Source organism: Balaenoptera acutorostrata, chromosome 20, assembly GCF_949987535.1.
Source record: "Balaenoptera acutorostrata chromosome 20, mBalAcu1.1, whole genome shotgun sequence".
NCBI classification, from domain to species: Eukaryota; Metazoa; Chordata; class Mammalia; order Artiodactyla; family Balaenopteridae; genus Balaenoptera; species Balaenoptera acutorostrata.
In genome coordinates this window covers 28,042,210-28,059,071 of record NC_080083.1, presented here as the reverse complement: position 1 = coordinate 28,059,071, position 16,862 = coordinate 28,042,210, and the positions used below count along the sequence as shown (strand labels likewise).

The window sequence follows — 16,862 nt, the reverse complement described above, 5'->3', positions numbered from 1 at the left end:
CAAGTTCTAGCTCAGAGTCAGGCACTCTGTGACTACAAGCCAGACACTTTTCCTCTCTGAACTTACAGATGACGATATCTATCAAATGTGTGGGATCTTTTTCAGCTTTGAAATTTCATGAATCAAAAATACTCACATTGGGCTTCCCTGGTGGCGCAGTGGTTGAGAATCTGCCTGCTAATGCAGGGGACACGGGTTCGAGCCCTGGCCTGGGAAGATCCCACATGCCGCAGAGCGGCTGGGCCCGTGAGCCACAACTGCTGAGCCTGCGCGTCTGGAGCCTGTGCTCCGCGACGAGAGAGGCCCGCGCATCGCGATGAAGAGTGGCCCCCGCTTGCCACAACTGGAGAAAGCCCTCGCACAGAAACGAAGACCCAACACAGCCAAAATCAATCAATCAATCAATCAAACATACGCATCTGATTCAAGATCCTCATTAAAAAAAAAAAAAAAAAAAATACTCACATTGAGGACATATGAGAGATGCGTCAGGATTCTTCTCAGAGCGTTTCTGTTTTGGTGATATTTTTTGTGCTGCCATTGTTCTTTGGGGGAGGGCAGGTGGTGGAAGATAAGTAGACATGACCTTGGGTCTCTTGTAGCTAAAGGAGAGTGGAGAAGGAAAATAACTGAGAGATCCATGCTCAGCATCCTTTTCCAATACCCCCCCACACCAAATTCCTCCCTCTGCCTCGCTCTGACCCCAGTCTCTCTCAGAAAACAGTTCCACCTATTTCAGTTCCCCTCTCCCTGGCCATCCAGACCACTGTGCAATCACAGTGGATGGGGTCTGGAATAGCCCTTGGACCTTCCCTGGCATCCTGACTTGGCATCCACGTCACCGACCAGCTGTTCTCTTAGATCCTGCCCAATCACTGCCCTACCATCCCTTCCCTGGAGTGTCCTGGAAAGGGTCAAGGCATTGCACAACTCCGGGGGGCACTATTATTAAGTGTGGAATGTACTCCGTTAGCCATTTCCCAGAATCCAGGAGTGAAGCAAGCAGGCCCTTTGCCAGACAGCAAGCCTGCAGCAGGCATCTCCTTTGGGGTGGAAAGGGAAGTGGAAGGATTGGCATGGGACAGAGCACAGGCCCCCTTTATGTGGGATGTTTGTGCTACCACAATGGGGCCTGCTTTGAGGCACGATGTTGGACACACATTTGATTCTTTCAAGTCTGGGGCAACTTGAGCATGAGCTTGGTCCTCACTTGGGCCATTTGGCTTGGCCAGAGCCAGGTGCCAGCCATTGTTCTCCCGCTGAGCTCAGCAAAGTCTGCGAAGTCAGGACAGCATCATTCCCTGACAAACGTTCAGTACATTTCCTCGGGTCCCAGGAGGCCTGATATTGAAATGTTTTCCTCCCCATAGTTATATTTTCCTTGGTTGAAAAAGTTTTGTTTTGGAAGTTGCTACCCTGTCGAGGTAATGAGTCAGTTTGGGAGGCCGGTGCAGAGGGGAAAATGCACATCATTGGCAGAGGCCAGAAGGATAGGGGTGAGAGAAGATGGGAGATTCCGGGTGGGAGAAAGAGGTCCACACCCTCTGCCCCCTCCCACTCTTTCAGGAAGAACACAGCCCCTCCTTCCCAGCTAGGGCCCTCTTCACTGGGGTGAGGGGGCCAAGCCCTGCTGCTGCCTTAGGGCTTATTCCTGGGAAAGGCTAGGTAGGCAGGGGAGGATCTAATGTTATGGCCACCTTCTGAGTGCCGTTGAATCATCTACTTTCTGTGAAGGTTGCTAGTGTTATCAACCACATTTTACAGACTGGGAAACTGAGACTCAAAAAAGGGGGAATCACGTGCCTGACATCACACGGCCAGCAAGTGGCCGAGCTTAGAATTCAAGGAGTCCCATGCTGGCTCTGCCACATGGTCTCACTACAAGACTCATTCATTCCTACCCAGAAACGGACCCAAGTGACTCAGGGGAGGGACACGAAGACCCACCTAGAGAGACACCTGGGGAAGGACTGTTGGCAGAGGGAGAAGAGGGGGCTTATGGACTTGAGCCATCCTCGCCTATCTCTGCCATCTTCTCCTCCCCTCTATTTTCCACCCCATACATCTTTTTCACGTGGAGAGAACAGTCACAGAGATGCAAAAACACACATAGATGCACCAACACGCTCAGATCCCCCCCCCCCAACACACACACCACAAACACAGCCATCCACACAAGCACAGAAGCACACACATCTGGAGGTAAATCTCAGGATTCAAGGGCTGGCTCCACGCCAGCTCTGAGCCCCGAGTAGCCCACTGAGGAGCCCTGGTCTGCCTCACTTTGGGAGGTCAAATCAATGAAAGAGCCCTGGTAGTTTAAAAAAGAGAAAGGGAGAAAAAAAGAACACCAGCACCTCTCATGATGGGAGGTCAGAGCAAATGAAACCAGGAGGAGGGGGTAGCTGTATGGGGGCTGGGGCGAGAGCATGGGGGTGGGGAGCCTGTGCTGGCAGCTGAATTCCTACCCTGGCCCAGCTCCAAAAGATTAAAATAGAGCTCTTAGAGTGTCCCCTCCACAGACCAGCCTGCCAGGGGCCAGACAATACGTGGGTTTGTGCTCCAGCTTAGGCCTCCAGAGAGGTGATGTTTTTACCCGGACAGCTAAAGGCACAGAGGCAGGTCTAAAGCAATTCCAAGGCTCCTTTGGCCCACAGTCCCAGAACAGGCCACAGCAGAGGGAGAGCTGCCGGCTGCTAGGACGCACACAGATCTGCTCTCTTCTCTTCTCACCCTAGGGCAGGCCGCTGGACTCACACTTCTTCATTTTATCTGCCCCCAAAACACCCAACTGGCAGGGCTATGTGGGATGAAGTCTTAGCGAATTCGTTATACTTTAATTTGGAAAAAAAATCTCAGCCTGGCTGTAAACAGGCAGTTCTCCTAATGAGGAATGGACAGGGCATCCCTTGGGGTTATCTGAAATATCAGATAAGTACAAACACCTCATTTTCCCTACCCAAGGGACAGACCTCTCCCAGAAGGAAGCCCCACTGGCCACTTGAGGTTTCATCTGCTTCCTTGTAATTCTTAAGGATTTCAGGCAGCTGGGACTTAAGTCCGACATCTCAGACCACTTGCTAATACAGAGGATGAAGACAAGTATGCATCAGTTAAGCACACAGGCTCTGGAGTTTGCCAGACGTGCGTTCTAATCCTGACTCTGCCACTTAGTAGCTTTTTGAATGTGGGCAAATTATTTAATCTTTCTGGGACTTGGGTTCTTTATCTCTAATAGCACCTACTAGTGATCATAAGGGTTAATTGAGAAAACACATAAAATGTGGTCAAATCAATGCCTGGCATATATCTAGCAAAAGTTAGCCAAAAACAACAACAAAAAATTCTCTCCTACTGGGTTTCTGGAAGACCCTCCCCCATAACTAGGATGAAAATATAATTTATCATCTAAACCAGAACACCTTTGATAGTGGGAGTGGACACTAATTGGACTGACCCTGGGACACTGGCTTACCAGGGACCGTCCCTGGAAAACTGGGACATATGATCCCCCTTCCTATAACTTTCTAAAGGGTCCCTATATAACATTCCATTAAGATAATCCTTTGAAAACAGTCCTAAACTTTATTCTATATCATGAAGCCCATTGGAAGTAATAGCCCTTTATGGCATACTATGATATTTACATATGAAATTTTAATTAAAAATATAATTTTATTGTATATTTAAAAATCATAAGGTTATGGATAAGTGATAAGAGATAAAGTGGTAAGTCATATTTGGATGGAGGACTGAAAATTGATAAAATTCTACTGCTATTTTAATTTTTTCTTTTCTGATATTTGAGAAAAGCAGCTCATTCAATTTTAATGGAAGACCCCTTGTTCCAGTTCACAGAACATCAATATTCCATAAAAGCAAAGTTTGAGAATCTCAGCCTTAAAGAACCAAGAATAACCCCCAGGTAGTAAGGGATGGAGGGCAACTTTTGTGGTCATGACATATTTTCTTTTCTTTAAACAGTTTTAGACATTCAGGAATAAAGGTCAACAGCAATCCCACTGCTGGGGATAGACCCTGAGAAAACCATAACTCAAAAAGAGTCATGTACCACAATTTTCATTGCAGCACTATTTACAATAGCCAGGACATGGAAGCAACCTAAGTGTTCATCAACAGATGAATGGATAAAGAAGATGTGGCACCTATATACAATGGAATATTACTCAGCCATAAAAAGGAACGAAATTGAGTTATTTGTAGTGAGGTGGTTTGACCTAGAGTCTGTCATACAGAGTGAAGTAAGTCAGAAGAAGAAAAACCAATACCGTATGCTAACACATATATATGGAATCTAAAAAAAAATGGTTCTGAAGAACCTAGGGGCAGGACAGGAATAAAGATGCAGACGTAGAGAATGGACTTAAGGACATGGGGAGGGGGAAGGGCAAGCTGGAACAAAGTGGGAGAGTGGCATGGACATATATACACTACCAAATGTAAAATAGATAGCTAGTGGGAAGCAGCCACATAGCACAGGGAGATCAGCTCCGTGCTTTGTGACCACCTAGAGGGGTGGGATAGGGAGGGTGGGAGGGAGACGCAAGAGGGAGGGGATATGGGGATATAAGTATATACATAGCTGATTCACTTTGTTATACAGCAAAAACTAACACAACAATGTAAAGCAATTATACTCCAATAAAGATGTTTTAAAAAAAAAGGAATAAAGGTCAAGATGTAGGAGGCCTCGGTTCTTCACCAGGTATATCTCTCCATAGGGTTGCTTGAGTGTCCTCCTGGCATGGGTACCTGGCTTCCCCCAGAGCAAGTGATCCAGGAGAGAGAGCAAGGCTATCTAATGTGCCGAGGATTGAGGACAGTCCCAGGCATATCACTGAGTTGGTTGCTTTAATGAAAGAAGAAAATACCTGAGAAGTATACCTTGCTTCTTAGTCCAGGACTCTAACCTACAGCTTTAACCTATTAGAAAGAATCTTTACACCCAATATCAAAACCAGACAGATCTCCAGAAGAAAGTAAGCCTGGTCAGCCAGGTAAAGTCTGGGTCCTCAAATGCAGAAAATGTTTGAGCAGCTTTTTGTATATGACTGTTTTGAAATACACTACTGATTGTAAGCTTCTGATATCTTCCACTCAACCCAGCCAGCCCCTCTCTAGTCTTTGGGCGCCATCGGGATTTGCCCTCCTGAGTTTCTGGAAGACTCCTAAGGTCCTCGTGGCCCCTTTCTGACTTTATGTGTTCATTGTGTGTTAAAAAGAGAGCATCTTCCCCTGGAGTGTTTTGATTGCATTAAATGCATTTGAATCACATGTGGAGGGCTGAATGGCTTACAATGTGATCTCTCTTTTAATTGTCACAACCTGTAAGGTGGTCACTGTGATGATGCCCATTTTTCTTATGAAGATATCGACTCTAAGAGAACATAGCCAGTAAGTAGAGAACCAGGAAATGCAGACCCAGGTCTTCTGACTTTAAATCCTATTCTCTCTGTACTATATCACACTTCGGTATTGCACTCCATTTGTTTTATTTAATATGAAATGATATTTAGATATGCTGACTCCTTGCATTTCAGCTAAGTCATTTAAACCGCAACAGACACACACATTTACACGTACACTCACCAACACACATAGACCAACTTCAAAACTGGGCCCATATAAATTAGCCCACCCTACACCCCGACTCTAAGAGTGAGTAGATGCATTTTCCTGTATTTTCCTTCAGCCACATTGCCACTTTGAGAAATTGGCTACTGCATAAACAAAATAGAATTACGGGTTAGAGATTTGGTTTAAGGGAGAGAGGACAGTACATCGTTTATTATACCAATAACCAGCATAAAAGAATGTAAAACATGCTACCAAGTAAAACCAAAATCCCACCTTGGGAAATCTATCCAATAGAGATAAAAGCACCAGTAGATAAGAATATTTGTACAAGATGCTTATTGCAGCATTGCTGGTTGTGGCAAAACTAACTAGAGACAACCTGAGTGCCTACAAATACAGGAAGAGTTGGACAAATTATGCTGCATCTATAGTGCTATTATAATGAATAAGAGTCATTTATATTGACCTGTAAAGATCCATGATGGGTTGAGAAGGAAAAAAGAAAAGAAGGAGGGGAGGGAGGGGAAGGAGGGGAAGAGGATAAAGTGTATTTTAAGACCCAGCTTGCTGTAAGTAATTTTTAAAAATCCTATTAATGCATATACATGTTGTGTGTGTGTGTGTATGTGTGTATATATATATATATATATATATATATATATATATATACACACACATATATACATAGAAATAAATATGCAAAGAAACACAAATTGTAACTTCAGAGTTTGGACTAGCAGAGGGAATATTGACATTTTTGCACACTTCTGAATTATCTGACTCGGTAAAAAGAGCACATATTATTTCTGTAATTTAAAACAATAATAAAGCAGATCAAGATAAAAAATAAACTAAGACCAGAATTTTGCCAAGCCTGATTTGAGCAAAGAAAACTCAGATTCCTGCCCTTACATCTTTTAGTTTATCCAAATGCACTCTCTTAATTGGCCCCAGACACTGACATCTGTGTGGAATACATCCACTCTTCACTCCCTACATTGGTTTTCAAAATGGCCACCTCTGCTGGATGTTAAGACTTCAGTTGAAGCCCACCTTCGCCACCTTCACCTCTCCCTCCACCCAAAAAAAGACTTTGGTCCCCTGCGGAAAAGGCCAAGAATAAATGCTTTCCACCCCAATTATTCTCCCCACTCTTTTCTCCCTAAACTCCAGATGGTGAACTCTGGAAGTGGGTGACTGTGGGAGGTGGTGGAATCTCCCTTTCTAAAGTTCTTTCCCAAGAGAGAGCCACATCTGTGGAGGATGGCTCGGACTTAACTGCCATTAGAACAAGTTAGTTATGGATGGTTTGCCATTTTTGGCGTGCTGATTGCATGCAGAGCCCAGTGAGAAGGAGAGATAGGAAATCAGGAGTCCTGGTGGCGGAGCAAGTATACACAGATGAAATCTTGGTAGCCTGAAGAAGCAGTATTTAATCAGTAACTTCTATGTACATTTTCGGAACACATATATCTAGGCAAGATAGCTTATACTAGTGATAGGCTCATAATTCAGAGCGCTCTTGATCGGCAGATGTCATTTAGTAGGGATTAAAGTTCCATATTTAGGTCAGAAAAATCCAAGAACGGTATGGGAGAATTGTAGCTGGGCAAAGGATTTTTAAAAAATTGATTTAGGCATTTCACTTAACAAACTCGAATTAAATAAAAGTATAAAAATCTGCTAAAAAATAGTAAACATTAATTGAATACCTGCTACTTGTCAAACACTGTACTAAGCATGAGTTAATGAACTCTAACAATTACATAGTCTTCTGTATTCATATGTTGAGTCTTATGCCCAATTCAAGGGACCATGTTTCAGCTTCATTGGCACATTACATGAGAACAGTAGGGGGATATACAGCAAGTCATGCATGGAATAGTTAAAAGAATTGAGGATATTTAGCCAGAGGTGTTAATATATAATAACTGCAGTCAGATATCTGGAGAGCTACCATAATAATTTAAAAGACTTATATTCTATAATATCATTTAGGAGAATTACGACTGTAGTAGTTTAAAAATGTATCCACAAATTCTTCAGTACTCTTCCCTTCAAAAGGTGGAGCCTAAATTCCCTCGTCCTGAATGTGGGCTGGACTTAGTGACGCCCTTCTAACTAATAGAATGTGACAGAAGTGACAACGTGTGACTTCCAAGAGTAGGTCATAAAAGGCATAGTGGATTCTGCCTTGCTCTCTCTCAGATCACTTGCTCTGGGGAAAGCCAGCTGCCATGCTATGAGGACACTCAAGCAGCACTATGGAGAAGTCTACCTGATGAGGAATTGAGGCCTTCTGCCAACAGCCATGGGAGTGAGCCACCTTGCGAGCAGACCTTCCAACCCCCAGTAGAAACTCAGTTGCCTGACCTCCTGACTGCAGTCTTAATTGCAACTTCAAGAAATACACTGAACCAGAGTCACACAGCTGAACTGCTCCTAAATTCTTGACCCTCAGAAACTCTGTGAGATAATTGATGTTTGTTGTCTTTAAGCTGCTAAATTTGGGAGGAATTTGTTATGCAGCAACAGATAACTAATATAACAACCAAAATGGATCTGGCAAGGAGACCAATTTAATTTTAACAGAAAAAAATTCCAATGATCACAGTTGTCTAATAGTGTAATGAATGGTAACACCTGAAGTTGAAGTAGTGGGTTCCCTATGTTCAGCCAGGAGGACCACCACCTCTCAGGGATACTGTAAAGGCAATGTCTACACTGAGTGCCTGAGGATGAGCTTAGAACCCAAATTCTTCATTTTTCATCTTTATCCTTCATATTCCAACCAGCCACCATTGGTTTCCAGACCTTCACTCCTCTCTCTGGCTACGGAAGCAAGGTCACCTTCATACTATGGCAAGGCAACTCTAGGATGACTTTCCTCTGGGTCTTAATTTGGATCCAAATTGGCTTGTCCCCACCAGGAAGATGCCATTGCTTTGTTTTTGCAATACCATCTCTGCCATGATTTAGAGACCCGTCAAATGGAAACTGGGTTTAAGACATCACTGGCCCTGGATTGCACCAAGAGCACAGTAATCTGTAATCAAAGCCCAAGTTGCCACAGTCAACATTCCCCCTGCTGCTACTGATAATTTGTACCATATTGACTAGGTTACTTAGCATTTGCAAATAGGATTCTGTAGCGGCTGGACGTCAAATACATGGAATAGATCTTCATCAACCTGGAGCCTGGAGCCCACCCTCTCTGCCCACACTTCAGCCACCAGAATGTCGGGCAGCCCAAGCTGTCCTTACCACCCACATACCCAGCTCACTGCCCTGCTCCTGCTCAGGATAGAGACCTCAGCCACATCACGCATGCAGCTCCTGGGGGGATGGAGAAGAGGGCATCAATGGGGACAGGGGAGTCCATAGAACAAGCCCAAGGCAGGTGAAACATGCTCAGGACCCTGAAGGATCCAATTAAGCCCAATTCACTGGGATCCAGTTTTCCTACCAAATTCCTGAGGAAACCAAATTGAATAATGTGTGGCTTATTCAGAAACACACATCCCTGTGTTGTTGGCCGAGGCGAGGGCAGTGTGGCAGGGGGCTTAGGCAAGGGGTGCAGGTGCACCGAAATGAAAACAACAGGCTAAAACAACAAGCTCCTGCCTATAAAGAACAGCCCCGTGTTTTGCCGGATTCCTGGGTTGGAGCGTGCGTGCATATATATATATATATATATACGTGGACTCTTGTGTGCATGTGCAGCTGGGCCTGGGGGTGGGGCGTGGGGCGCCTTCCAGGGCGGGAGCAGGAACGTGTCTACATATTTTAAATGGCAACTGCAATGAAATCCATCAGAGGTGCTCTAACATACGTCTGGCACTGCCTTGTGCCAGCTCCCACAATAACTTCAGAATCTCCTCCCTCATTGCATAAACATTTTATATACCTTTTTAAGTGGGAATATTTTTGCTCATTTGGCAAGAGAGTGCCTTTATGCAGTTCAATCAGCCTGATTTGTGCCTTACATGCTTCTTCAGGGGTGGGAAGCAGGAGGAGTGATGGTTGCTGAAAGGTGGGGTAGGGGGCACGGTGGGTTGAGATGGGGAGAGAGTTTAGGGACAGAGAGGAGGAAGGCGATTCTATGAAAAAGAAAAGTTCATCATTGCCTTGCTTTGGGTCTGTTCCACACCTTTCCATGGAAAACCTGTTTAACCTGCTTTAAATACACACACACACACACACACACACACACACACATACACACGTAGCAATTGGAAGTTATGAGTAAGGGTTGTGTTGCTTTTCTGTTCAACCTCCACTCCTGCAGACCTGAACAATTCAATCTCTCTTTCCCCAGCTTACCTGCGGCATGTGGGTCCTGCCTGACTTGAATAAATGGCTGTTTATGGATGATAGCATCTGGTCCGCCCCTGATGAGGTCACCTTGTTATGTTAAATATTTCTACCTCCTTGTGGAGAGACTGAAGCTGACTGCTCTCAAGACCACCTCTGCCTAGCACAGAGAACATAGCTCCCAAGGCAGGATCTACATCTTTGAAAGGCCAGTTAGACTCCTCTGTGAACTTGAAGGACTCCTTTCAGGCCCCAGGAGCAAAGGATCATGACTTTGGCCTAATAATGCCAAAATTCATACTACATATGGAGAACCTATTCGTAGAGGGCTCTGAAACACCTTGTCTGCTTCCATTCTCACTACAACCTTGGCAAAGGTGTTATTGTTGCTTTGATCTCCATTCTACAGATGAACAAACTGAGGCTTGAGCTTGCCCAAGGCCTCACCCGAACGAAGTGAGGAGAAGACACAGGATTTGAACTCAGGTCTATCTGGCTTCCACATTTAGGATCATCCCACCATAGATTCCGGGAAAAACAACCTGGAAAAATGAAAAGAATCAGAAATGCTGTGTGGTCCAATGATTCAACCTCCCTGTGTGTCAGTTTCCTCATCCATATAAAGTGGGAAATGACCACCCTTACTAGGACTGTCATGGGTCAGCAGAGATCTTACAGATGATTTGCAAATTTATTGAGTAACTCGTGGCCAGTTTGTTGACTGAAAGAATGAACCAGTGAATCCATACATAGATAAACATTTCTTCAAGTGAATCCCACTGTTACTCAGAGGAGGAATCCACTGCTGGCTCCTGGGTTCCTGAACAGAAATGGCAGATATGGAGCTAGAAATCCACAGTTTCCCAGATGAATCGAAGAGCTGAAGCCCTCTCCTCCGCGACATAACTCCAAAAAAGACATGTTTTTCCAATGTTCTTTCAGTAGCTATCCTAGGATGTGGAAGAACATGTGAAAAAAATAAATGGATTCATTTTTTAATGAGGTCAGAAAGGCATGCTACACATTTCAGATCTCCAAGGTGTCTGCTTCCCTCCAGTTATCCACGGTTTTCAGCTGGGTCCTGAAATGGAGTTCAGGACACCCAGACAAGTAATTCTAACTAGCAGTGCCAGGAAAACATTAGAGTTAAAAAAAATAAAGCAGAGATTCATTTATTTTTTTAATATATACATATCTTCCTGTAACGTCCCTCACAACAAAGAACTCTGGACAATTCTGCCTTCGCCTGACCAGAATCAGCCACCTCAGAGCCAGATCTATTCATGTCTTGCTTACCCCAACCTTACAAACGTTACCCCCCCCAACCTCCTTTTTCCTCTTGATGCGGATTTTCTAGAGCTCACTCCCCTGTGGGATGAACTGGTTCTCTTCCGAAGACGGTGGGGATGTTCTGCTGTGATGATGCCTTTGTGGTAAGCAAAGCCTCCAGAGCTATTGGGTCTGAAATTCTCTCCAACCCTGGCCTTTAGACGGCCAGTTCCCCAGATGGGGCAGCCATGGCCTGCTGCCTCTGCCTTGAGAACCAGCCTGGGGGTCGCAGAAGGAGACCCCAGAGAGCTGTAGGGTTAACCAACCAGCCATAAACATTACCTCCTCTGTTGATCTTCAAAGGCTCTGGGAAAGAAAACAAACCACATAAATCTTTATCAGGGCTCCTTACAACTGCCCTGGGAGGTAGCTCCTAGAAGAGCTGGGTGGTGACTCTGTACAGAGGACAAGAAATTATTTCAGTCAGTGGTGCTGAGTCAGAGATGGATCGCTTTTATTTTTCTTTTCTCCTCTTTTCTTTCCCTCCCCGACTTCTCCTATGGGAATGACTTCCTTTTGTTATTTGCCAGCCAGGAGCTCCATAGTGAGAATCCTTGCTCTTCTACCTGTTTCATGGTTTCCAATCTAAATAATTCCCTGATAATTCAAAAGAAAGGAGAGACTTTGGAACAAGAGCTACCGTGTTTAGAAACCAAGGACATGGTGACCACGTCTGTTTTAGAGGTTGACCAGGTAACTAGCCTAGCTACTGTGAATGAGGTTACAGAGTAGGAAGTATGATTTTCACCCCGTGTTGAAAATCTTTCAATAATACACCTTTGCATCCAGGAGAAACTCTCCAAACCCATTCCGAACTCCTGCCACACATACATGGCAGTGTGGCTTGTACTTAAGTGCACAGGATCTAAATCCTACTTGTGACATTCTCCATGGAAGCTCGGGCAAGTCATTCATCCTCTCCAGGCCTCATCTCCTCACTGTAAGTGTCAGAGTAGGTGACACTTACAAGCCACCTAGTAACTCCAGCTTAGCATGTTACTGAGTTCTTGTGTGTCTTATTAAACACGTAATTCCCACCATAACTCTCTGAGGTTTTACAGACTCCATTCTACAGATGAGGAAACTGAGACTTGGAGAAGTTAAGTAACTCATCCGAGGTCACACAAAACAGGGATAATAGCGCTTACCTCATAGACAGATGAGGAGTGGATGAGATAATGTCTGCAACGTGCTTAGCATGACTCCTGGCACCTTGTGAGCTCTCTTTCAGACTCCACTCTCCTCTAGAAATCTTCCCTGACCCCCTAACCTTCTCCCTCCCCCACTCCACACACCTCTCTACCAGATCTCTGCTCCCAGGCCCTTGTTGGTCTCCTAGCCCCAGGAGCTCCTCAGAGGTAAAGATGTACCTCACCCCTGTGGTGCCAGCCAGTGCCTGTCACACAGTAGGGGCAGAGAGAGAGTCAAAGCAATGAATGAACGAATGTTTATGAACAAATGCCCAGTTAGTAGACAGCTTCTGAACAAAAATAGTCAAAATAAATACTACTAGTAAAATGACTTGTTCTAAAGATGGTTAAAGATCTAAACTTTCCTGGAGGAGATTGTGTGCTAGTGGAAAAATGTACAAAAGGGAATGAGGAACAAAGTCATCCTGGTTTTTTTTAAATACCAGCTTTCACTGTAGTTTAAGGGCCTCACGGACTTCTCCAAAATGCTTATGAATCATAGGAAGAGGACCCAAGAGTCCTGAGTCCCAGCCACTCTGACTAACTTCAGCAAACATCCTCTAGCCCCACGGAAGGGGGACCTGCAAGGAAACCACACCCATATCCACCTGTACACACACACACACACACGTGCACACAAACACACACATGCCCGATAAACAAATCAAACTCTCAGCATTGACTGAGCACCTACTCCATACAGCACCCATTACAAAACTCAGAAAGAAACTCATAAACTATCCTGAAGACCCCAGGACACAGTGGAAAGAATGGACAGTCTAGCTGCTGAACTGGGGCTGTGGGAAGTGAGGTTGGCGAAAAGTTTATTTTCTGGACATGTGCCAGGGGCATTCCCAAGGATATGTGTGTAATTTGAAGTACAGTTGACCCTCGAACAACATGGGTTTGAACTGCACGGGTCCACTTATATGCAGATTTCTTTCAATAGTAAATACTATGGTACAACACGAAGGTGATTGGTTGAATCTGTGTTGCGTGTGGAACTGTGACCACATAGGGCTGACTATAAGTTATATGCAGACTTTCGAACACATAGAGGGTCTTCACCCCTAACTACACATTGTTCAAGGGTTAACTGTATATTCGTTGAGCCCCTATTATGTGGTGGGCACTATTCTAGGTGAAGAGGCTGAAACGGTGACCAAGCTTACCTTCTAGTCACAGAAATGTAAAAATTATAAATTTACTTGGAAATAGCAACAAAATACAAAACAAACTACAGAAAGTTAAGCTTGACACAATGCTTCCCACTTACTGGGGATACACAAAGATGGGCATCTACAGAGGGAAAGGGGCAGTGGCTTCGGCAGAATCTCCAGGAGTTGGGGTGGAGGGTGGGGTTTTGTGTGTTACTGAAAAGGCAGAAGGAGTTACAAGACGCCTCCAGAAAGTTAGGGCACTTACCCAATACCCCTTAATTCACAGCCCAGGGATGTTTCCACGAGTAAAATCCCCTCCTCCTTCACATCCTGAACCACATCAACAGGATATAGTCAGGGAAAGTCCATCAGCCCCGACACCAGAGTGTGTGTGAACCCAAAGCAGGCACTCCCTCCTGACAGGACGCTCACTCACCTCCCTGGATTATTATGTGACCAGGAGCCAGAGTGTAAAAATCCCTAAATATCAGAATCTACTATTGTTGTTGTGATTGCCAGAGCCTTCAAGCTCACCCCTTCCTCAGTCTCTCTCCAGTCCTGTCCATCTTCTGCCTCAAGGCTTCAGATAGATAAGGGCAGTTGACACTCTTTACTATGGGACAACATAAGGCACTGTCCACACATTATCTCACTTAATCCTCTCAGCACCCTGAGAAGCCCCTATGCCCAGTGACTGGCACAAAATCCCACAACTGGGAAATGGCCAAGTTGGCCTTTGATTCCAAGAGTCCAAGCGCTTAACCACTGGGCCATACTGGCCCCCCAGGCTCCTGAGAGCACTGCCTGGCCCATGAGCCCCCCTCAACTCCAGAACTTCTGCCAGCCCCGGTGATGGCCAGCTGTATCAAGTCCGAGCGCTCACTCTGGTTGACCAGATCTCCCTATCAGCACCTGCCACACCATTCTCCCTCCTTCTGGTGTGCTTTGCCATGTGATTTCCCACCCTGAGCACCCTTTCTTCAGCCCTCTCTCTATTCAAATTTTCAAGGCCTACCTACAAGTCATTTCCTTTCTCTGCCGAAGACCTTTCTTAAGCCTCTCCATCCCTCCCTGACCTCCATCTTCTCTAAATGTCTAGCTCACATTTACAGTCACCATTGCCCAATTTAGCATCTACCTATTCTCAGCTCAACAAGCCTTTTTGGAGCCTCTTCTATGTGCCAGGCACAGCATGCAGACACTGAAATAGAAAGATCCTCAAGGATCCTATAGTCTCTCAGGGGATGACAAGACAGCATGCACACAAGACAACACAGTGGCAGGTCCGTTGGAGAGGTCCTTGCGGTTTCATTTGTGTTTGTTCCGTGTCATCAGCTAAGTGCATCTCAAACAGAATAAGGCAGTACAAGATGGGGATTAAGAGTGTCGGTTGGGAACCCAGAATGCTGGGGCACAGACCATCAACAGTGTGACTTTAGGTAAGGTACTAAACTTCTCTGAGCCTCAGCTCCCTCATCTGTAAAAATGAGGATGAAAATAGTATCTACCCACTCTGGTGGGGGATATTGATAATGGGGGAGGCTATGTACGTGTGATAATAGGGGGTATATGGGATATCTCTGTACCTTCTTCTCAATTTTACTGTGAACCAAAAACTATTCTAAAAAAAGTCACAAAGAAAGAGAAAGAGAGAAAGAAAGAAAGAAAGAAAGAAAGAAAGAAAGAAAGAGGGAGGAAGGAAGAAGGAAAAGAGAGGAAAGAAAGAAGGAAAAGAGAGGAAGGAAGGAAGGGAGGAAGGGAGGGAGGGAGGAAAGGTGGATCTACCTCATGGGCTTGTGAGGATTAAATGAATTCATGGATGTAAAGCTTCCCCTCATCTCTGTGCCTCGTACATAATAAGTGCTCAATAAATGTCTGCTTTTATCAGCATTAATATCATTACCCAGGCAAAGGGAAATTCCTCGCTCCACTGTTGTTTGTTGTTTTCTTTGGCTTTTTTGGTATAGGGGAATTCTTTGCCATCATATCTACATACTGTTTTCAGACTATATCATATGAAGCCCCAACAGAATTTTCTAGCTGGTAGCTGATTGGGGCTGTTATGGATTTTAATCTGTGAGTTGCTGCTTTCCTGCCCTCCCACATTTTAACAGATTGCTATTGTTTTCCTGTCTGTGGAAGGAAAAGGGGAGTGCAATTTTCCAAGTAAAATCAATGCATAAAGCAAGGAGCTGGGCTTCTCCTTCCCACAGACACAGCCCTGCCAGCTGCTGCCTGTCCCTCTTTCACACAGGCAGCCCTTCCAGTTTATGCCTCCCAGCGGGATGGTAATTTTCAGCTCAGGCCAAAAGGCTTTGTTTAAATGTGGCGCTTATGTGGTAATAGAGCGTATTGCAGGGCTTGTTTTCTCTGAGGGTCAATGTTGAATTTAGTCTCCAAATAAACAAGTCTATCTTCTTCCATCCTCTCAAAGTTGTGGGTGGGATTGAAAAAGGTGGAAGAGACAAGAGGCTGAGGAAGAAACAAGGAAAAGAGGAGACAGGAGAGAGTCCAGGAGAGCTCAGAGAAAGAGGAGAAGAATAGGCACCACTGTCCTCCACAGACAAGACCTCCTGTCTCCCAGAACGATTTCTAAAATAACAAGTGCAACTATTTCCTGAGAGTCAGCTGTGTGCCAAACAGTGTGCTCAGTATGTTAGCGACACGATCACATTTAGTTTTCATAAAAAGCCCTCCGGTGTATATATATAATTGTGCCCATTTTACAGACGGGGACACTGAGGCTCAGAGAGGTGAATTAACTTGCCTCAAATTGCACAGCCAGTGAGACGGTCAAGCTGAGATGGGAACCCAAGTCTCTTTGAGTGCATTGACCAGACTCTGTCTACTATCCCACAGGACAGCAACTAAGGGCTGTTCAGTAACAGGGTTGATGAGGGGAGAACTGTGTGATCATATATTCCAAACCAATAATTGACATGGAGCTTTTGTGATATGAATTGTAACAAAGCCATGTAACACCTGATATTGGATCCGCCTCAGAATATGTAAAATAAGTAGTTGCCCTAAGAGAGGAGGAGGCTGAGGTGGGAGGCCACAGGACAGGCAGGAGGTGGTGAGATGCATCATTTAGGAGGGGTCTTGGGGATGTATTATCCACTGGAGAGTGAAAGGAGGGAGGACTGGGGACTGGGGAGACAGAGAAACAAATAGTTACTTTCTAGAAGTGGGCCTAGAACTCACGGAATGCTGCACAAAGTGATCAAAGAAAGCCTTGAGTCTTGTTGTGTTTTGGGCAGAGGCAAAAGTG

General features: G+C 45.0%; 1 long non-coding RNA gene across 2 annotated transcripts in view; it reads right to left on the bottom strand.

Annotated features, from left to right (window-relative positions):
* Positions 1-772, bottom strand: part of LOC103012386 (uncharacterized) — a 38,074-nt gene extending 37,302 nt beyond the window's left edge. For both annotated transcript variants that reach the window (XR_009006451.1, XR_009006450.1), the window contains exons 1-2: positions 703-772; positions 466-602 (exon numbers count right to left, since the gene is read on the bottom strand). This is a non-coding gene — a long non-coding RNA (uncharacterized LOC103012386). The remainder of the gene's footprint in view (positions 1-465; positions 603-702) is intronic.
* Positions 773-16,862: the final 16,090 nt, after the last annotated feature.